The sequence below is a fragment of the Mixophyes fleayi genome, chromosome 1 (assembly GCF_038048845.1).
Source record: "Mixophyes fleayi isolate aMixFle1 chromosome 1, aMixFle1.hap1, whole genome shotgun sequence".
Taxonomy (NCBI): Eukaryota; Metazoa; Chordata; class Amphibia; order Anura; family Limnodynastidae; genus Mixophyes; species Mixophyes fleayi.
In genome coordinates, this window is record NC_134402.1 from 259,493,035 (window position 1) to 259,515,646 (window position 22,612).

The 22,612-nt window shown below is 42.3% G+C and overlaps 1 protein-coding gene across 3 annotated transcripts in view; it reads left to right on the forward strand.

Annotated features, from left to right (window-relative positions):
* The window catches only part of MOB3B (MOB kinase activator 3B), a 252,474-nt gene that overhangs the window by 165,320 nt on the left and 64,542 nt on the right, over nt 1–22,612 (forward strand). The window contains exon 1 of one of the 3 annotated variants that reach the window (XM_075210011.1): nt 21,541–21,773. The exons of 1 other annotated variant lie outside the window; for it this stretch is intronic. The gene's annotated coding sequence lies outside the window, so the exon portion shown is untranslated. Of the gene's footprint in view, nt 1–21,540; nt 21,774–22,612 lie in introns of those variants that run through there. One more of the 3 variants, XM_075209992.1, reaches the window with a different exon arrangement.

Below are 22,612 nucleotides of genomic sequence, written 5' to 3' on the forward strand. Positions count from 1 at the left end.
GTATGTATGACCGTTTAAATATCCAGGAGGGATATCCCTGTTATATATGTCAATTAATTTTGATATTATAACATTAGTACATCAGCTGGATAATATCATATTATATAGCAATTACCATCTTAGGCTTAAGGGGTATTTATGAGTATAAAATTATATTACAATATCTGTATCAACACCTGTGGTTTAACTGTGGCTTGAACATCTATTCAATTGATCTTTTTTTGCATTACATATTGTGCACTTATTTTATATGTTTTATTTATCCTCATTGATCTATCGAATAAATATTAGGAGATTCTGCGCAACTTTTTGTTTTTTATTTCTTAAGGTGTGGGAAGCAATTGATCCATATGGTAGTGGAATAATGATTACAGCTGCTGCTTGTAAAAGTCTTGTGGCAGCTGCGGAGATCACCAACAGAAGAACAGAGATGGCAAAAGCAGTGAAAGTCACACACTGCAGCTGAGCTGAGATGGTATTGTAGTAGATGTGCAAAAAGTTGGTGTTGATGCAGTGGAAGGCTGTCACAGGTGCTAATTTTAGCCTCGCAAGGGGGAAATAAATTCCTTCCTGGCCTGAAGCCACAAATGGCAATTAGATAAATTACTTAGATTAGGCACCACTCATAATTGTATGACGGAAAGGGGGGGGGGGATAACATATCTTTTAAGAAAGGCATCTAATTAATTTTTACATTCTGAATTTGTCACCACCACCTCATTTGGTGAAGAATCGCACAACTTAGCCCTGGTCACCTCTATGGCACCTTTTTCCAAAATACTTAAACCCTGTTTGCTGTGTTTTGCATTTTGTGCATTTAAACCCATAAACTGTAGGTTTCTACCTTTTACTTAAGGCATGAAGAGGGAATTCAAATCCCAGCGATTTCCTATGTATGACTGTAACCGAGCATTGCTAGTTTTCCTGCACAACTCCTAGTATGCACTTTGGGTAAGAGGTGAATGCAGCATCTGTGCATGTCAAAGTGCTATTTCTATGCTCATTAAAAACGCCGATTGCTCATGGAGACACATGAGCATATGCCTAGCTGCTGGTGACTGTAATAAACACATATATTCTGCATATGTCCGTTGCTACCTGTGGAAAGGAGTTATACACATAATATTTCACACAAATAGAATAGAGGCAAGTCCCATCCAATTCACCAATCTAGCTCTGGATCAATGTTCTTAAAAACAGTTCATCCATTTAAAATTACATATCACAATACTGACAAAACTAAAGTGTTAGTTCACTATTTAAAGTCTTTCCTAGCTTTTGCAAAATATGGTGATATTTTAATATGTAACCATACACATGATTTTACATTATTATTTACACCGCCATAGGCTAGAATGGTACACTGCAAATGAGACTTGCATCTCTTTTGATAAACTGTTACAACATTCTAGGACAAACATGTTTTTGTTGTGTCTAAATTTATTTAAGAAGAGCCTTTTACGATTTCCAGACAAAGATCACTGAGATTTATTACTCTCTTGTTTAAAAAAAAAAAAAAAAAAAAAGCATGTTAAAATGAGTAACATGCCACAGTAATAAAACTGGGAGGGTTGATTTAGCCTTTTCTTGTCCCACTCCTTGTTTTTCAGACTGCTTTCTTGGTGGCTTTTATAGAAATCAATAAGTTATTTATTAACTGTCTTGCTCAGCACTTAGCATATGTTGTTTCTTATTTGTGGGTGCTTGGCAGGAGATAAAAGGTTCTCTTTTCCATTAGACTTAGATGCCTGTAAGGCATACCAGAACCAAATAATCCAATGCTATTTAGATATGATTGTGTGGAAAGGATCATTCTGAACTCTTTCTAACATTTCAAAGTAAATATGTCATAGCTGCTGATGATGAAACCTATACTACCCTCATTGTGCAATAAATGTATACATATTGTTCTGCTAAGTGAGTCTTTAAGGAGCTCTATATGCTACAAGTAGCATTGTTTAAATTGTATTCTGTAACACTTTATTACTTCTTGGATTTTGTTTGGCATTCCTAATTAACCTTACAATACTATGATTATTGTCAATGTGTTACAGAATTGTTTGTTTACCCAACAGAGTAAAAACACTACAGATTTCACTTATTGAGTATTCCCAGGGCAGCCGAAACAACCCTTAGGAATAAATGAAATCATATAAAAAGCCCCTGCCCTTGGAGTGTATACAAGCAATACCTGAGCTAATTATGTTTATAGTGCAACCACTATAACTAGAAATTAGCCAGACTGCTTCACAACAAAAAGAATGCCTGGAGGATTAAAGTAAATCAAATTACTTTGTAGGTGAAACCTACATTTTCCATACAACACAGTGACAATTCTAAAATAAATGTACCATAAACAGCAGTGTATGTTTTATTGCCAAAATTCCATCTCCATGAACGTCTAGGATATATATATTCCGCTTCGTCACAATATATATTATGTTAATTTACCTTGTGCAACTCTTGCTGTCATTGTCTTTTAGCAAAATAGCATTAATCCTTTGTAGTTCTGATAAAAAAACACAACATTTTTTTCTTACCTTGGTTGTAGTTTCCACGAACACCATCTCACTATCTCAGGTTCATACCACTGCTAAACATTTTTCTGGATATCTTAATAAACTGATGTCTATTGTTATCAGATTGTAGCTATGATGAGGGATGGAGGGCCTGATACGTTGGACGTTTAATGTGCATAATTTACTCTAAAAAAAACTCTTGTTTTCTCTGCATTCGCAGTACTAATTTGTGTATTTTCCGCTATGTAAACTGTGTACGTCCATCTCAGCATCAAACCCTTAGGGGTATATTTACGAAACTGCGGGTTTGAAAAAGTGGAGAAGTTGCCTATAGTAACCAATCAGATTCTAGCTGACATTTTGTAGAGTGCACTAAATAAATGACAGCTAGAATATGATTGGTTGCTATAGGCAACATCTCCTCTTTTTCAAACCCGCAGTTTAGTAAATCTAGCCCTCAGTCTCTCAGTCTAATGTAAACCGAGTACAGAAAGGGCATGTTCACATAATTGCGAACAGATGCATTCCCAAACAGAGACGCATATACGCCTGTCAGTAGCCGTGTCCGTTGTTTAAATACATGCTGCTGATGAGAACGGTATCAGTCACTAGGTAGATTAACCATTGAATCTAATAGGTGCTTTCTTAATTGATCAGGCAAATAGCATATGATTTTGTGAGTGTATGCCACCTTAGCACTTAAGCACCTTTTTTCTATTATTTTTATGCAAGAAGGAGGATTATATAGATATATTTTATTATTATAGCGAAAGCTATTACACATATACACACATAAATATATATACCAGTTTATATTTGAACAAATCATTTTTGATTTGTCCTTTAAGAGTTCCACAGTAATATCACGGTTGTAATAAGACAACCAGAAGACGTATTTTAAAAAGTGACCGTGCACATAGAAGCAGAGACTTCACCCACTGATAAATATCTTGAATCTGTGCTATACAAATTCAATTGGCCCTTTAAGCAGCAATATTCATCTCCTTGCTCAGCAAGATAGAACTAAACGGTAGAGCAAGCAGCAGCCATCCCATGTAAGAGCACCATCCCAGTGCTAGCTGTAATTGACTCAATAAACTGCAGCATGTAGAACGCAATCGTTCCAGGCTATTGAAGCGTATAATAGGTTTTGGTTAGGATCAACATCATCTTAGACTATGGACAACAGACACTTTATCCACCTAGCAAGCTGAGCAGCTGGGTGCCTGTGTTATTATTTTTACTCTGTCTTGTCGCAGGGGCACTCAGCCTGTTTGTTTTCTCTGGAGATGTAGGTGTACACTATAATATAATGTTGCAGTCATAAAACTATTTATTAGTTTAATGCAGCTAATGGTACATGCTGTCTGCTTGAATTAGCTTGTTCAGCCAAGTGCCTACGAGATTACAAAAAAAAACTACTGAAGACTATGTACAGGCCTCACAGGTTACATTTTATTTTGTGTCTTGAGTGTTGGAAGTAAAGCTAAAGCTGGTATTAATTTCCACCAGTTACAGTGGCACAGAATTAGATTTACATCCTTGGCCTACATATAATTGTATGTTATTTAGTTGTTTCACCATTCCCTCAATGATCAGCGTTACAAAATATATTGGTGCTTTATTAATAAAACATAATAATAAAAGCACTGGGCCCAGACAGTTGAGTCAGTTATCTTGTGGGCTGCACATTCATGAGAATTCAAGCTATCACTTCAAGAGAATCTAGTGATAACACATTGGTATTAAAACCTGAACCAATGGTTGAGAGCCTCATTCACAGACATGGGGGTATATTTACTAACCTGCAGGTTTGAAAAAGTGGAGATGTTGCCTATAGCAACCAATCCGATTCTAGCTGTCATTTTGTAGAATGTACTAAATAAATGACAGCTAGAATCTGATTGATTGCTATAGGCAACATCTCCACCTCTTCATACCCGCAGTTTAGTAAATAATACCCCATATTCTTTGTTCCTGGTGATACATATTAAGAACCCTTCTCTTGCAGCTAGGCAGTAAGCTAGCACCCTGTGTTATTTTACTGATGACATTTGGCCAAAATGGCTCTACTAACTAACCATCACATATGAGGCCAGAAATGTATGTACATGTTATGAATTAGACACAAAGTGGGTTTAAAATGGAGTGAGCAAGCTATGGAACGGGTGAGGGTAATGATGTCTGGATGAGAAATACTGATAACGTCTATAGCTATGGCCATATGGTGATTATAAATCTGATCGTACTAGTATGTATATAGACTGTTACCATTAGTACTATGTCCTTTGTTCTGCTTTGTTATTCAATCGAAGAAAATGAAATAATGAGAGAGACCCTTTTTCCATGTTGATTTTGTAGAATTAAGGTGCTTATACAAAAGCAAAGTACTATAATTAAAGTCTGGGTTGCAACTAAATGTATGTGTAGCTTGTGGCATTAAGAGCTAATTATATACTGTATGTGAAAATGATGCCTTGAAAGAAATTAGACTAGTTAGATGTATGCCTGCTGGTTTTCAGAAGCTGTTTTATTTTGCACTACCGTTCTACTGTGTTTTACTATGTTCTTTTTACATATATGCAAAATGACATAACACAATATAATACAAATGTACATTGTTCAGCCACTATTTAAAATAGAAAGTTAAACATACACCTATATTTTTACACAATTTGTTGTTTTGTAGATGTCATATGATATACAGTTTTTGGTTAAATAATTTGGTCTTACTGACCAAATTGAGCAACCAAGGTATTGTGTGTGATAGTTTTAAACAAGCAAAATCTGAACTTACTTGTATTTGATTGGGTATGATGGAAAAAAAGGTAGATAATGTACCCTACCACTGCGTGTTTGGTCATTGTTCAAGCTGGAAATGCAGCGCTCTGGTGAAGAACCAGATGAGAACAGTCTGGTCGTCAACATGAGTGGGCAAATTGCTCACAGATCTGGTTAGTGTGTGATTTTACCAAAAACCTAGATCATGATCATTAAATGCAATTAATGTAAATAATTCTGTAGATGTCGATGGGGATCAGGGATAGTTAGACACCACTCCACAAACAGAAGAATACAGTGCTAGCTATTATTAAAAATATGCAAGAAGACATATAAAAATCACAATTCTTGCAATAAGCCATCATAATCAAGTTGTTCAATGCAAAAGAAGACTGTCTTAGCGATCCCATGCAATAATTCCAAATTTTCAAATGTACTTAGTGAAACTTGCTGCAGCCATACTTAAAGGTGGTAGCAAAATGATGAACTAATAGGCAAGACAGAATTGTGTGCACCTCAGTTATTTAGGAGTCTATGGATCAAGGCAAACCTGGGTGAAATTGAGGTACATTCTCTTTCCTCCATATCTGTTTTTGGATAGCTGCTTTGACTTTATTAGGGGCGTGACAGGAGAAGGGATTGGGGCATTTGTGAACAAATCTGTGCTGTATGTAATACCCAAATATTACATATGGCACCGCTCTTTGACAAAAGGGAGCTCTGGGGCTCTATGTATGTAAAGTCCATAGAGCCCTTCGTATATCCACATCCATAGTTGCTATATTTTAATAATATTTACAACAATGCTTTGAGATCAGACAGGTGTATTCATTTATGTTACGTGTGGTAAACTATGCAGAAATCATAATATTTTCCAGTTGTGCATGCATTATATTTATGTTAAAATTGTACAGCTTGCATAGCAGCAAAAGAATAGCACATACATTATTCATCTGCACCTGGGACATAGCAACATGTTTTTTAAATGTTGTCACAAAATACTATGAAGCCTTCCTATGTTGCATGGGGGCATGAACCAATTAGACCAATATCGAAAAAACACATCAGAAAAGATGGTCAGACCTATTTAGACACCTGCCGGCATACTAGCAGTATTGCTCCTAACAAGTCATCAACCTTACCCATTCCATTTGTCTCCTTCTGTGCCAACACTAACTTACAGTTTCAATTCATCCAAGCTTGATTAAATAATTCATGTAAAAGACTTCTTATACCTCAATTAATGAATTGTGCCCAGATTAGTCAGAAACTCGGAGATACAAACATATCTTATAAAAGGTATTACGTTAAAGCAATTCCATGAAAAAATGAGGTGTATTTTTTTTCTAAACATAAATCACTGTGGCAGCCTATAAGAAGAAGCTAGGTAATTACTATTTTATTTGATTTGTTCTTCAGGCTTTTATTAGTGATTTATAATGCTGTAGTTTCCACAGTGTCATGACAACCACAGTTACATGGCATATAATGTAGCGAACAGCGATACTTTGGTAAGACCCTCAGAGCTCTGTCTGCATTGTAAAATGCTCCCCCTCCTTTATCCTCCTCTGCTTTCACATGACATGCTGAGATTCTGAGTCTGTGTAAGACTGGCAGCCATGTAACACAAATGAAATTGGAGTAAACCTTACTATTGGGATTTAATAAATGAGTGTGTGTGGTGGCTTGCATATAACAATAAGTTAAATGAAATAATTGAGTAGGTGGTGGTGAACAACCACGAATTACAATGAAAAGTAAAATAGAAACACACTTCAGTGCAGTAAATATTAACTAGTTAATATCTAATATACACAGTGGGGTCTAACACAAACACTATCTGACTCCATAAGGTTTTAATGCAATAAACACATGATTCTCTCACATCCTAAGAACCCTTACCACTGATATACCATTTGCATGTGTGAGAGCATGTGAAAACACATTAACGTGTTATGAATTTATACATATATTTCATATGCCGTTCACATGCAATTGATATGCACTAGATTTGTTTGCATGCACTGGAGAAAGCATCCATAGTGGAGCTTTTTCCCATTCATTTCAATAGCTCATTCATTTCAGTGGGGTTGCAGCATGTATATTACATTCAGAAACCTCATTGAAATTATTGGGCTATTAAACTGAACAGGAAACTCCATAAATGAATGAATGAATAAATGAATAAATAAAAAAACAGGTAACATAGCCCCCCCGCCACCCAAATTTCTCAGCCAGCCATAGCACTAGACAGCCTAGGCTGATTCCCACTAAAATGGAGACAAATACCAGGGGGCCACTCTGCTAAAGTGCAAACAAGCAAAAAGCTAGACAGTGGGCTGGTTCCCACTATTAACAGGGAAACGTGGAACATGGACTGGTGCCTCTATGAGATGGGGGGCTAAAAACCTAAATACCCACTCCCGTGGACTACCAGCCCTGCACTAGACAGACCTTTCATACCCCCTGGGCTGTGGGTATCAGGCTAATGAGATATGTTGGGAACGTTGACTAATAATTAGGGTTAAGACCCATTTCCATTATACAAAAATAATAGCAAATATAACACAGACAAAATTGTTTAATCAACTTTTATTGAAATAAAAACTGCCCAAACCTTAATTTAATCTTCTCTTATTGAAATAGAAACTCCACAAGCCCTTGTTCACTAATTTATCAATGATAAATATCTTTATTTCTAGTCCAATGGGTCTTCTTCTTGTGATCTAATGAAATCTTCTCGTTAGTGATGGAAAAATCTTCTCTCTTTGTTATCCAAGAGAAATCGCCTTTACTTGTATTTCAATAGGAAATGTTCTTAATTTATAATCCACAAGAACATTTTCATAATTTGTAAGGCAATTTAATTTTTCTTTTTGTAATATATTGGATTTCTTCTTAATTTGTAATCCATAGAAAATGAAAAAAAAACACAACAGATGACGCAAACTGCTCCTCTTGGAGCTCCGCCGCAAAATGACTCTGAACGGTATTGACGTGGATTCCACTTAACTGTTCGGTTGATCACAAACAGCTTCTAATGCTTGCTACAATTTGATTAGCTAGCTGCTGATCACACATCAATGAAGATTAATTTAATCTCTATTGCTGTGGTTAAAAACAGTTAATAAAGCTGTGAAGCTCCATTCATTTCAATGAGCCATTCATTACAATTGACTTGGGACTTCTACATATAGTGCACAACTCCATTGAAATAAATGGGCCATTGACATGAATTCGGAAAAATACAGCATTGCACTTGTGTAACCACTCTTGTTAGCAGGGGAGGGCTGGCACGGGGAGGGGGGGGGGGCAAGACTCGACTGAGCAGCCTATTAGGAACATTATAAAGGAAAAAAATGCACTGATCCAGCCCTAGGTAGCCCACTATGGGACTGGCCCAGTCGGTGGTGCCCCCCTGCCCCCCAGCCCAGCCTGCCACTACTTGTTAACTACTAATCTACTGGGTATGATACAATGGACTCCCATAGAGATAAATCTGTTATCTGTTATATGTTTATTTACATAGTGTACAGCAAGGGTGGGCCAAGCTCGAGCAGACGTAGCAGCATCTAGATCCAAGCTTTTGGCATCTCTAAGGTTCGTGTTTTTCTGTTGTATCACTTGCACCAGCTACAGGTCGGGTGTAAGTGTGATTGCTAGTGATGATGGCTGTGCATGCATGATAGAACATGTGCTTGCAATCAGAAGCAACTGTAAAAATGCATTTTACATATAGTAGACATTCATAACATCCTAATACATTTATTATATGGAAAAATAGAAAAAAGCTTTTTGAATTTTTTAATGTTTTATCATTAAAGACTACATTATTAGCAGGCAACATTAATTGATTTTTTTTTTCTGTGTGTTTGTTTGTGACTTTATATTTCACATATATATTGGACGTATCCTGCAGTGTCTTGTCTTTTAGAGCAGAGCAGACCTAGACCTGTTGTCACGGGCACTAGGAGTCTTTACCCAGGGATCACCAGGTGGTAAGCTTACCAGAGCAATGTAGATGGTAATAGTGTACTCTGGTAGCAGGGTGATCACGGAACAGGCAATAGTAGATGATGAGATGCTCAGGAAAGTCTATGACTAGCAGCACTGGTAATATGGAGGTAATAATACACGAGGAACTGTATGGACAAGGGCAAGTGGAGGTAGTCAGTGGTCTGCGTTAGCAAGTTGTACCACTGCTATAGTGAGGAGGAATGTCCAACAGAAACGAGGAGGTGATGAGAGTCAGCGGTCTGCGGATAGCAAGTGGTACCGCTGTCTGAGTGAAGGAATGGAATCCAAGTGGAGGTATCCGGGAAGTCAGTGGTCTGCGGTAGCAAGTTGTACCACTGCTATGTGAGAGGAATGGAACAGGTGATACTGGAACAGGAATCAGTGGTCTGCCTTCAGCAAGTTGTACCACTGAAAATATATGTGAGGAGGTGTACGGGGAGAGACTGCAACACAGGATGTACACGGGCACATTAAACACGATCCACAGTAATATGCACAATATATATAAATGACTGAACAGGTCTGCAAATGTAGGAAGTCTCTGAAGTAATCCAGCACAAGGTAACACAGTCAATGATGGCAAAAGACTCAGCGGATTGCAGACTCCAGAGGAGAACCAACACAGTCCAGCAAGATATGCAATACACCAGCACAGTCAATGAGAAGTATGCATACCGTGGTTCAGAAGGCAGTCAGACAGGAGTGCAGTGATACCTGGGCGGCAGGAGGCCGACAGGATGAGAAGTCCCTGGATGTAAGAAGCAGGAGTCTAGTAGGTGCAGCGCACAGGTAAGTAGACCAACAGGGACACGAATCCAATGCTGACAGGAGGGTAGCGACCAGGGGAACCAGGAAGGCGTGGAGAGCGGATCAGCAGTAGATGGACGATAGGACTGGCAGCGGCAGCAGGACTCTGCGGACCCACGGGAGAGATGAGATGAGGCTGAGGTGCACAGGAGCAGCGGATAGGAATCAGCTAGCAGTCACGATGATGAACACAGGCGAGTTGCCAGCTGGAGGCTGTAGTGCACGGAGGCAGCGGATAGGAATCAGCTCACGGTCACGATGATGAACACAGGCGAGTTGCCAGCTGGAGGCTGTAGTGCACGGAGGCAGCGGATAGGAATCAGCTCACAGACTTGATGATGAACAGGTGAGTGGATAAGGAGAGAAGGCTGTAGTGCACGGAGGCAGCGGATAGAAATCAGCAAACAGTCACTATGGAATATAATAGCGTTGAAGTGGTATAGGAGACTATAGTGCACGGAGGCAGCGGATAGGAATCAGCAAACAGTCACAATGGAATATAATAGCGTTGAAGTGGTATAGGAGACTGTAGTGCACGGAGGCAGCGGATAGGAATCAGCAAACAGTCACGATGATACAGTTGATGGTAGAAGTGGTATGGGAACCACAGTAGTAGAAGTGGTTAGGAAACCACAGAGGTAGAAGTGGTTTGGAAACCACAGGAATCAGCAGCGCTGAATACACGAGGAAACACAGGAACACCTTCAGAGGCTCATGGGGAATGAGACTCCAAGATCAGGCAACGTGGTGTTGACCACAGGTGCTTAATATAGGGAGTGTTGCCTGATCTGCCAATTGAGTTAAAGGGACATACACTGAAGTATAGGAAAGGGCTGCGCATGCGCAGACCCTCAGGATGGAGGACGACCACGGTTCCTAAATGTCCGGGAAGAGGCACTCACGGTCCGGTGAGTGACAGTACCCCCCCTTTTAAAGGTGGGCACAGAACGCCTGGAACCGGGCTTGTCCGGATTTTTGAAATAAAACTTCTTCAAAAGGGCAGGAGCATTAAGATCTTCAGCTTTGATCCAAGAGCGCTCCTCGGGACCAAAGCCCTTCCAATGAACGAGGAAACGGAGTACTCCTCGCGAAATTTTTGCGTCTAATACCTCAGTAATTTCAAAATCCTCCTCCTGATGAACTTGAACTGGCTGCGGAGCTGAGGGAGGTTTTGAAAAACGGTTGATAATAAGAGGCTTGAGTAAAGACACATGGAAGGCATTAGAAATCCGAAGATTCTTAGGAAGAAGAAGTTTCACACATACTGGATTGATTACTTGAATGATCCTATATGGACCAATAAAACGAGGGGCGAATTTCATAGATGGGACCTTCAAACGAATGTTTTTAGTAGATAACCAGACACGATCTCCAATTTTTAGTGGTGGAATAGCCCGCCTCTTCTTATCTGCGAAAGATTTATATTTGATAGATGTTTTCTTCAAACAGGTTTTGACCTGAGACCAGATATTTTTAAAGGTCTGACAGGCCGTCTCCACCGCTGGAACTTGGGTGGGCGGGAGGGCAGGAAATTCCGGAAAAGACGGATGGTGACCGTAGACCACAAAAAATGGAGTTTTGGATGATGACTCATGGTACATGTTGTTATGGGCGAATTCGGCCCAAGGAAGCAACTCTACCCAGTTGTCTTGATTGGCTGAAGAGAACATCCTTATAAAAGTCTCAAGATCTTGATTGACACGCTCAGTCTGTCCGTTAGATTGCGGATGGTAAGAAGATGAAAGTGCTAATCGTATGCCCAAGGTTTTACAAAGGGCTCGCCAGAATCTGGAAACGAATTGTACTCCTCTATCTGACACAATCTCAGACGGACATCCATGGATGCGGAAGATCTCTTTAATGAAATGTTCGGCCAGGATAGACGAGGAAGGCAAACCAGACAGAGGGACGAAATGAGCCATCTTCGAAAATCTGTCCACCACCACCCAAATAGTGTTATGATTCTTACTAGGTGGTAAGTCAGTAACGAAATCCATACTAATATGGGTCCACGGCTTGGACGGAATGGGTAGTGGTCGCAGCAACCCTGCTGGAGTTCTGCGGGAAGATTTGAATTGGGAACATAATTCACAGGAAGCAATGAACTCTTTGACGTCTCTCCTCATTGAAGGCCACCAGTAACTTCGAGAGAGCATCTCAAAAGTCTTGTGTTCACCGGCGTGTCCAGAAAAACGAGAGGCATGGAACCACGAAAGGATTTTCCTCCTTAGAGTAGGAGGCACGAGAGTCTTCCCAAATGGTAGCGTTTTGGTGGATGAAGCAGCCAGTGAGATACATTTGGGGTCTAGAATGGTATGGTTGGAAACCTCTTCTATATCAGAGGACGTCACAAAAGCTCTAGATAAAGCGTCAGCTTTTTTGTTCTTGGCAGCTGGTTTGAAGGTTATTATTAATTCGAAACGGGAAAAGAAAAGAGACCATCTTGCTTGGCGAGGGTTCAAGCATTGGGCAGACTGAAGATATGACAAGTTCTTATGATCCGTGAAGATCGTCACCGGATGGCGAGCTCCTTCCAATAGGTATCTCCACTCCTCTAATGCAGCTTTGATAGCCAGTAACTCCTTGTCCCCGATAGTATAATTCTTCTCTGCGGGCAGAAGACCCCGAGAATAGAAGGCACAAGGATGGAATTTTTGCTGTTCAGAGCGTTGGGAGAGAATAGCTCCTAAGCCCACATTAGAGGCATCTACTTCTAGAAAGAAGGGGAGTGTCACATCAGGCTGTCGAAGGATTGGAGCCGAAGAGAAGGACTCTTTGAGTGTTTGAAAGGCTTGAAAAGCCTCAGGCGACCATTGCTTAGGATTAGCCCCTTTTCGAGTCAGGGCCACAATAGGAGATGCAATGGAAGAAAAGTCTTGAATGAAGCGTCTATAGTAATTGGCAAAACCTAAAAAACGCTGAATAGCACGAAGAGTAGTTGGCTGGGGCCAATGTAGTACAGCATTCACCTTGTCTGGATCCATCTTCAGACCAACTCCGGAAACTATATACCCCAAGAATGGAATCTGGGGTAATTCGAATGAACATTTTTCTAATTTACAGAACAATGAATTTTTTTGTAGCCTGGAGAGGACTTCTGCCACATGTTGGTGGTGAGAAGGCAGGTCCTGGGAAAAGATCAATATGTCGTCCAGGTAGACGACGACACATACATATAATAAGTCCCGAAAGATCTCATTGATGAAGCCTTGAAAAACAGCGGGGGCATTACACAGCCCGAAAGGCATTACCAGATATTCGTAATGCCCGTCTCTGGTGTTAAACGCTGTCTTCCATTCGTCACCGGAACGGATTCTGATTAAATTGTAGGCACCACGAAGATCCAACTTAGTAAAAATACGGGCTCCCTTGATGCGATCGAATAGCTCAGTGATCAGCGGAATGGGATACCGATTCTTGATAGTAATGGCGTTGAGTCCACGAAAATCTATGCAAGGGCGTAATGATCCATCCTTCTTTTTGACGAAGAAGAACCCAGCTCCAGCGGGAGAGGTGGAAGGTCGAATAAACCCACGCTGGAGGTTCTCCTGTATATACTCAGATGTAGCTTGAGTCTCAGGTAACGAGAGTGGATAGACCCGGCCCCTGGGGGGAGTCTTGCCAGGTAGAAGGTCGATCGGACAATCCCAAGAACGATGAGGAGGAAGGCGTTCAGACTGAGCTTTATCAAACACATCGGTAAATGAAGCATATTGAGGAGGGAGTCCCGGTGAGGTAGATGAGATGGAAGATTGCTGTACTTTGAGAGGAATAATTTGGGAAAGGCAACGATGATGACATTCAGGCCCCCAAGACGTGACTTGAGGGGTGCGCCAGTCAATCTGGGGAGAGTGACACTGAAGCCATGGAAGGCCTAAGACAATCGGACTTGTCGTAACAGGAAGGATTAAAAACGATATTACTTCATGATGCAGGGCACCAATCTGAAGTGTTACTGGAGACGTACTCTGAGTGATGAGACCGTTGATGAGACGTGATCCATCTATAGCCGTCACAGTAATAGGTGTTTTTAAGGTAATCACTGGTAGAGACCATTGATTTACTAATGATTTGGAAATAAAATTTCCTGCTGCTCCGGAATCAATTAACGCCTGTGACTCAAAGGTTTTGGTAGCAGAGGAAATCGTAACATCAAAAGCGCAGACTTTAGATTTCAAGGAAGATGGAGAGGACTCCAGGGACCCTAACTTCACCTCTCCAGAACTAGTTAGGGCCTGGCATTTCCCGATCTCTTAGGGCAGGAGCTGAGAATATGAGTGGAATCAGCACAATAGATACAGAGTCTATTCTTTACTCTTCGTTTTCTCTCCTCGGAAGATAATTTGGAACGTCCTATCTCCATGGGAATCACAGAGGGTGAAACTGGACGAAATTGAGGGTTAGAACGAAGAGGTGCTTTAGCAGAAGTTGTTCTCTCAGCCTCCCTTTCACGAAATCTCATATCAACACGATGGCAAAGAGAGATCAAATCTTCAAGTGACAAAGGAAGCTCTTGAGTAGTCAGTGCATCTTTAATTTTATCGGAGAGCCCCTGCCAGAAGGCGGCTACTAGGGCTTCAGTGTTCCACTGAAGTTCAGAGGCTAAGATCCTAAATTGAATGACGTACTGGCCTACTGTATGAGGTCCTTGTCGTAGGCGGAGGATGCTGGAAGCAGCGGAGGTCACCCGACCTGGTTCATCGAACACACTTCGAAATGTAGAAATGAATTTGGCACTATCTTGCAATATAGGGTCATTTCTCTCCCACAGAGGGGAGGCCCAAGCCAGGGCTTGTCCTGAAAACAAAGAGATAAGATAGGCCACTCTGGAACGATGGGTAGAAAAATTTTGAGGTTGGAGCTCAAAATGGACTGAACATTGGTTAAGGAAACCCCTACAAGTTTTGGGGTCTCCATCGTACTTTGACGGAGTAGGCAGGTGAAGTGTGGAAGCTGTAGACACCTGGGATGGCACTGGGGAAACGGAGGAAAGCACAGAAGCCTCAGGAGTAGCTGTCACAGTCTGTCCAGATGTTCCTTGGGAGGTTAATGACTGATAACACTGAAGTAACAGCTGTTGGCGGGCATCCTGTTGCTCCACACGGCTGACCAGATGCTGCAGCATCTCTTTGGCGGTAGGTTCCGTATCTGGGTCTGTCATGGCCTGATCTTACTGTCACGGGCACTAGGAGTCTTTACCCAGGGATCACCAGGTGGTAAGCTTACCAGAGCAATGTAGATGGTAATAGTGTACTCTGGTAGCAGGGTGATCACGGAACAGGCAATAGTAGATGATGAGATGCTCAGGAAAGTCTATGACTAGCAGCACTGGTAATATGGAGGTAATAATACACGAGGAACTGTATGGACAAGGGCAAGTGGAGGTAGTCAGTGGTCTGCGTTAGCAAGTTGTACCACTGCTATAGTGAGGAGGAATGTCCAACAGAAACGAGGAGGTGATGAGAGTCAGCGGTCTGCGGATAGCAAGTGGTACCGCTGTCTGAGTGAAGGAATGGAATCCAAGTGGAGGTATCCGGGAAGTCAGTGGTCTGCGGTAGCAAGTTGTACCACTGCTATGTGAGAGGAATGGAACAGGTGATACTGGAACAGGAATCAGTGGTCTGCCTTCAGCAAGTTGTACCACTGAAAATATATGTGAGGAGGTGTACGGGGAGAGACTGCAACACAGGATGTACACGGGCACATTAAACACGATCCACAGTAATATGCACAATATATATAAATGACTGAACAGGTCTGCAAATGTAGGAAGTCTCTGAAGTAATCCAGCACAAGGTAACACAGTCAATGATGGCAAAAGACTCAGCGGATTGCAGACTCCAGAGGAGAACCAACACAGTCCAGCAAGATATGCAATACACCAGCACAGTCAATGAGAAGTATGCATACCGTGGTTCAGAAGGCAGTCAGACAGGAGTGCAGTGATACCTGGGCGGCAGGAGGCCGACAGGATGAGAAGTCCCTGGATGTAAGAAGCAGGAGTCTAGTAGGTGCAGCGCACAGGTAAGTAGACCAACAGGGACACGAATCCAATGCTGACAGGAGGGTAGCGACCAGGGGAACCAGGAAGGCGTGGAGAGCGGATCAGCAGTAGATGGACGATAGGACTGGCAGCGGCAGCAGGACTCTGCGGACCCACGGGAGAGATGAGATGAGGCTGAGGTGCACAGGAGCAGCGGATAGGAATCAGCTAGCAGTCACGATGATGAACACAGGCGAGTTGCCAGCTGGAGGCTGTAGTGCACGGAGGCAGCGGATAGGAATCAGCTCACGGTCACGATGATGAACACAGGCGAGTTGCCAGCTGGAGGCTGTAGTGCACGGAGGCAGCGGATAGGAATCAGCTCACAGACTTGATGATGAACAGGTGAGTGGATAAGGAGAGAAGGCTGTAGTGCACGGAGGCAGCGGATAGAAATCAGCAAACAGTCACTATGGAATATAATAGCGTTGAAGTGGTATAGGAGACTGTAGTGCACGGAGGCAGCGGATAGGAATCAGCAAACAGTCACAATGGAATATAATAGCGTTGAAGTGGTATAGGAGACTGTAGTGCACGGAGGCAGCGGATAGGAATCAGCAAACAGTCACGATGATACAGTTGATGGTAGAAGTGGTATGGGAACCACAGTAGTAGAAGTGGTTAGGAAACCACAGAGGTAGAAGTGGTTTGGAAACCACAGGAATCAGCAGCGCTGAATACACGAGGAAACACAGGAACACCTTCAGAGGCTCATGGGGAATGAGACTCCAAGATCAGGCAACGTGGTGTTGACCACAGGTGCTTAATATAGGGAGTGTTGCCTGATCTGCCAATTGAGTTAAAGGGACATACACTGAAGTATAGGAAAGGGCTGCGCATGCGCAGACCCTCAGGATGGAGGACGACCACGGTTCCTAAATGTCCGGGAAGAGGCACTCACGGTCCGGTGAGTGACACCTGTATTAATCAACAGACGAATCTACATCCTCTCCTTATTGAATAAGGACTTGTGTATGCCCGGTGTATGTGCGTTTTTTTTTTAAATTATGTAACGTTCATTTTGTGTTCCTTGATGATTCAGGCTCATGATATATAATGTCGTGGCCAATATTGAGATAGTGTATGTCGTTGGGGTCTAGTTTTCTGCTTGGTAGCAAACGTAGTAAATGTAACCAAGGGCTGCCCAGGTACTACAAAGTAACTAATTAGGTCTCCTCAGTCAATGATCCGGGTTAGCCAGGTATTATATGTATTATAACAATATTAACTGTCCTTAATCTGTTCTTGATCCATTTCTATCTGAATAATGAATGTGCACAAATCCCACTAGCATCTACAGCAATTATCCCACTTGCAAACAATCCGTGAACAATGCAATCACTACCACAGAACTCCTTTGATGTGGGGGAACACCGAACTGAATTATTAATTCAGTTCATGCAGTTATACTCAATCCTGCTACTACAATTTATATTCCAAAACGCATCAACTATTAAATATTGCTCAAGCTTTGAAGCACCTCTGCACTCTCACATATGTGTAAATGTAAGCAGGAGGACGTTTAGCATGTGATACAACTGTATTCACTACCTGCAATGCTTAGCCTGCAGCCAAAACCCTGCTATATATGTGATGCTTGCATTTTGTTCTAATATGATGTGCATTCTAGCCCTCATTGATTAAGGAACGCTCTGATCCACCCAGCTTTTCCTATCCTTCCACCCCTGCAATTGCCACCGACTTGATGCAGTTATGTGGTTTCCTGTGCAAATGGGTGCAACAGGGCTATATAATAATATTAATAATTATATTTATTTAACACCTTTCTCTTAATTAGGACTGTAAGCACTTTACAGCAGAAACATATAAAGAATACATGACAAAGTAACACATACAGCACAGGTGATACAAACATATATAGTAAAATCGGGTACAGGGCATACATAGGTGAAGCAGCCATCTTGGGACTTTAATACTTGCGACACGAATGAGGCACAGACATGAGACAGAGAGAAGAGAGAGGACCCTGCTTTTGGTGGTTAGTTAGTCCTTGTGTTGATGGGGTCTTGGAGTTATTACCTGGATAGCAGGGGTGCGGAGGCCTAGTGTTGGGAATCGCGGCGGTGCTCGACCCGCTGCAGCTCCGTGTTTACAGCCCTGGCTGTCGCTATGACTACTGGGACATCACTTCCCTTTCTTCGTCCCAGCCATCACCAGGGCAACGTCCGGGATGGTTGTCTAATCTGCTCCGTGTCTCGCCAATTATGGGCAGCCGAACATGTGCACATTTAGGATAATTTATTTAATAAACACCTGGGGGGTAAATTGTCTATACTGGGGGCTTAGCTACTGATTGTCCAGTATACGTATTTAAGGCATGGAGGGCTTAGCATCCCCGCCGATTATATTATTCATTTCTGTATTTGCTGACCTGCTGCTATTTAGTCTTGTGACTCATGATTGTTTTTCTGCTATTGACCCTTGACTTGATCTGGACTCTGATTGTTTAGTGTTTGCCCTTATCTCTGGCTTGTTACCTGGATATACTTGCTCGCTGACCTGACCCCTTGCCTGTTTCTGACCACCTGTTGCTACTGACCCTTGACCTCTGCCTGCTTCTGTCTACTCTACCATTCTGTCACTACCTCCTATTTCCTTGCTGCTGTATTACTCATAAGCTTACACTATAGAGGGCATCTGAGTACTTTAGAGCGTGAAACGCTCTACAGGAAAGGCAGCTGCTAAAGGTGAAGGCCTCTAATCCTAGTTCTGCAAGCTTATGATAATAGCTTCTAGCCATATCTCCTAGGTGGTGAAGTGGTGCTGGGGCAATTGGAGGCAGCTGAGGCCTAGATAGTACAGGCCTAGGTAGTGCAGATGACTAGTTGGTGGAGGCCTGGATGGTGCAGAGGTCCAGATGGGGCTATTCCAGATGGTTGATGGTAGAGACTGGGCCTCAATAGAAAGCTCACTAGGGTGCGTCTGCTGTGCACAGAGTCCAGGAGCTGAGGCCAGAATGGTGCATAGGGCTATATATAGGCCATGATGCTGCAAGGGCCTATATGGAAGAAACAGTGCAGAGCCCTGGAAGGAGCAGAGGCCAAAATGGTTCAGAAGCTTAGGTGGTGCAGGGGCCTCCATTGTGCACAAGCCATATCAGACTGTGAGCTGCCAGTTGTATGTCACTGCTGGTGCACTTCGGTGATTACGCGGAGGCTGGTGCTCATACAGGTCAGGATCCAGGGGTGTGGGGATAGGGACCACCACATACCTAGTTGATTTCAGGCCCAATGTTTGCCACCATGAGATCACATGTAGCCCATGACACTGCCTAAGTGGTAGAAAGGCAATGTCAGTGAATAGACAGCCCCTGGGTCAGTCGGGGCCTATTTTGATAAGCTTACTTGGTGGCTGCTAGGAGAGTCCCTCTTCAGGGGCTGGCTGGATTTCATCACAACTTGGGTAGCTGTCAAATCCAGGATGCTGCTTATGTCTGTCATGTCACAGTGAAGGAGAGCCATACAAGTAGCCATACAAGTCCCACTTGTGCTGGGACGATGCGGGCCCCGCTATAGGGGGTGATGGGAGAAGCTTTCTATATAAACATAATTTCAGAAAATTACATCTGTGAATTAGATCTGTTACATTTGCATGCCTTGCATCTCTGAAACGCTATGTCCCCCTACATCCTTCCCTCCCCCAAAAACACCCTTACACTGCTGCATGCATCGGCAGGCGTATATGGCACCAACCTTTGCAGAGCAGCAGAACATACCTGCCAAAATTCACAGCAGTCAGGACAAATGTCATAGCTGTTGGGAAGTATGCATGTGTACTGCACACCCTACACCCATAATAGAAATACCAGTGTCTCATGGTCAAGTTAGTCTAAGTTAACTGAAACATTTCAGATAACCAAAGAGACACTTAAAGAGGAACTCAGAAAACAATCTCGTGGGGTCCCACCTCTGGGTCCCTGTCCATTATCTGAGCATTTCCACTTTAACTGATGCAGCCTTGTTAATGAGGAGAATGCAATGCGCCTGATTGGTCAGTTGCCATTTCATAGCCCAATCTCTGTTGACATCTATTTTAATTTTGCATAGTTACTTCACTCCTTAAGGAATTTAAAGGATGTGGTGATTACATCACTAACCTAAAGCAACAAGGGGAGACCCAGGGAAGAGACTCCCACCATGCAGCTACCTGGGGATGGTCTACCTTAGGTACATTGCTCCATTTTGTCTGGAGTTCCCCAGTAAGAAGGAGGAGGTTTAACAACTGTGCTCGCTCACCTTGTCTTACATGTCAGACAGAAGTTTTGTGTAGTAAACCCTTTAGAGATTGCTTACTATGCACTGCCATACTTCTGTGAAAATAAATCACATAATAAATACACTAATAAATAATAAAACTAATCGATAAGATACAATATATGCTACAGCAGACTTTTTAAATCTCTTTTACCTGTTATATAGATCACCACATTTAAAACTAGACAAACAGTAGTAGTAATCCCTACAATCACTTAGATTGTATGCTCCTCTGAGCAGGGTCATCTCTCCTCCTGTCCTCACCACTCTTAACTCGGCTCTCCAGCTACCTAGCCCTCCTCCTCGAGGACCCTCTTCCCCCCTGTCCCCTCTCACTCCTTCCTCTCCCCTCTGGGGGTTTCCCTGTCATCCGGGCCCTCCCTCTCGGGCTCGGCCGTATGCAGGACCTTCCCCTCGCTCCTCTAGCTGTGCTTTGAGCTCACCGAGTTACTGTGCTTATTGTTTACTGTACTGTCTCCCCTTGTATTGTAACTTTGTTTGTCCCTGTACGGCTCTACGGACACCTAGTGGCGCCCTATAAATAAAAATTAATAATAATAATAATAATAATAGTACAGTAGAACATTTCCATTATTATAAAACTTTCTTTGCTATGGAGTGTAAATTCTTTCATATATACGTCTGCAAATTTGAGATTACTGATCAGAGTGTAAATTAAGATAAAATATGCACTTGTTTGAAAACTTTCACACGTATGACTAGATGCCATTTTGTACAAGTTTTTATTTTTACATACATATTTTAACAAGTTGGTTTTAGTTTCACTTTACCATAAATATAGCATAATCTACTCAACTAAAATACTGTATACACTATACTTCAATAAGCTTCATACAGAGGTTTTATGAACTTTAGATTCTGCAACCAAGCAGATATTTTTGGAGGCAATGAATGGGTTAATCGATACAAGGCTATAAATCAGCCTCAATATCAGAGCTCTGGAAGTGAACGAGTTACAGCAGACGTCTGAGCCTGTTTGCTGTGTGTGAACCTATTGTTTTCCTATCACTAGAGGGCGTGAAGTCCCAGCAGTCACCAGCAGGGGGAGCAGGTTGTAAGACGGGCTTGGCTGCTGTCTGTGAATGAAACACCCAATCGCACGGCATGCGCCTGTCTTCCTGAGGCTGATCCCTTCATCCTATGCTGAAGTTATGTGCTACTCGCATCACGGGGCTCAGTGAACTTTCCCCTCAGCACTTTTATGTTGGATTTGTGCAGTCGTCACGGAGAACTGGCAAGAGATCCATGGACAGGAGGAAATAGAAGTGGACACCGCATGTGCCATCTGAACATTGCCCAGGAAAGTTCATTGTGAGTCTCTCTCTGCTGTAGTGCTGTAATAGAGCACGACCTTGCCTGGCTTTAGCCTCTGTTTACTTAGCTGGCTGTGTCGCAATCACACTTGTGTTGTAATTCTCTGTGATCCTGTAAGTCATATTGTAGATGCTTTCTGAATGTGGATATCTTCAACAAGCTCTTTTAGACGTTAACAAAGTGGTTATTTAAACACTCAAATCCGTATGCTGGATTATAGTATACGGTGTGTGTTTGATTTTTTAATATTAATGCTGCACTTTTCCTGAGAAGAATCCACGTGTAACTTAATGTTAAGGCAAAAACATGTGAGATAAGTCCAGATGTATGGTTACAATCTGAGGGCTCCCTTTCCACGTGTGTGTAAGATATCCAGTTGTCAGCACCATAGGGGAGTTATTACTAAGGGTTCCTGCCTGCAGCTAAGGACTGTATATAGAGAATTTTTGCCATTCTCCAGCTGGGCTGTGGAGCAGAAGGGTCACTTGCACAGAGGACATCTGTAGGGTGGAGGGTGCTTTGTATTTAGCTCATGTCTACAGGGAGGACAAGCAGCTTAATGTGCTTAGCAGTGCTGACTGCATTGTTTTTTTGGATGAAGATTCCTGGAAACTTATTACATATGAAAGTTGTCTGCATTGTCTGTCCTGCCCTGGGACTGTTAGACATGTCAGAGGATACCAGATCCAAGTCATGCAAAGGTCACTTAAAAAAGTACATGCAGTAATGTTATATAGGACTGAGTTAAAGTCTATTATGAACATAGAATACAAACTCTTGTATATTTACAGAGGTGAAATTGACCTCCAGGCACATAGAGATCACTACAACAGAGT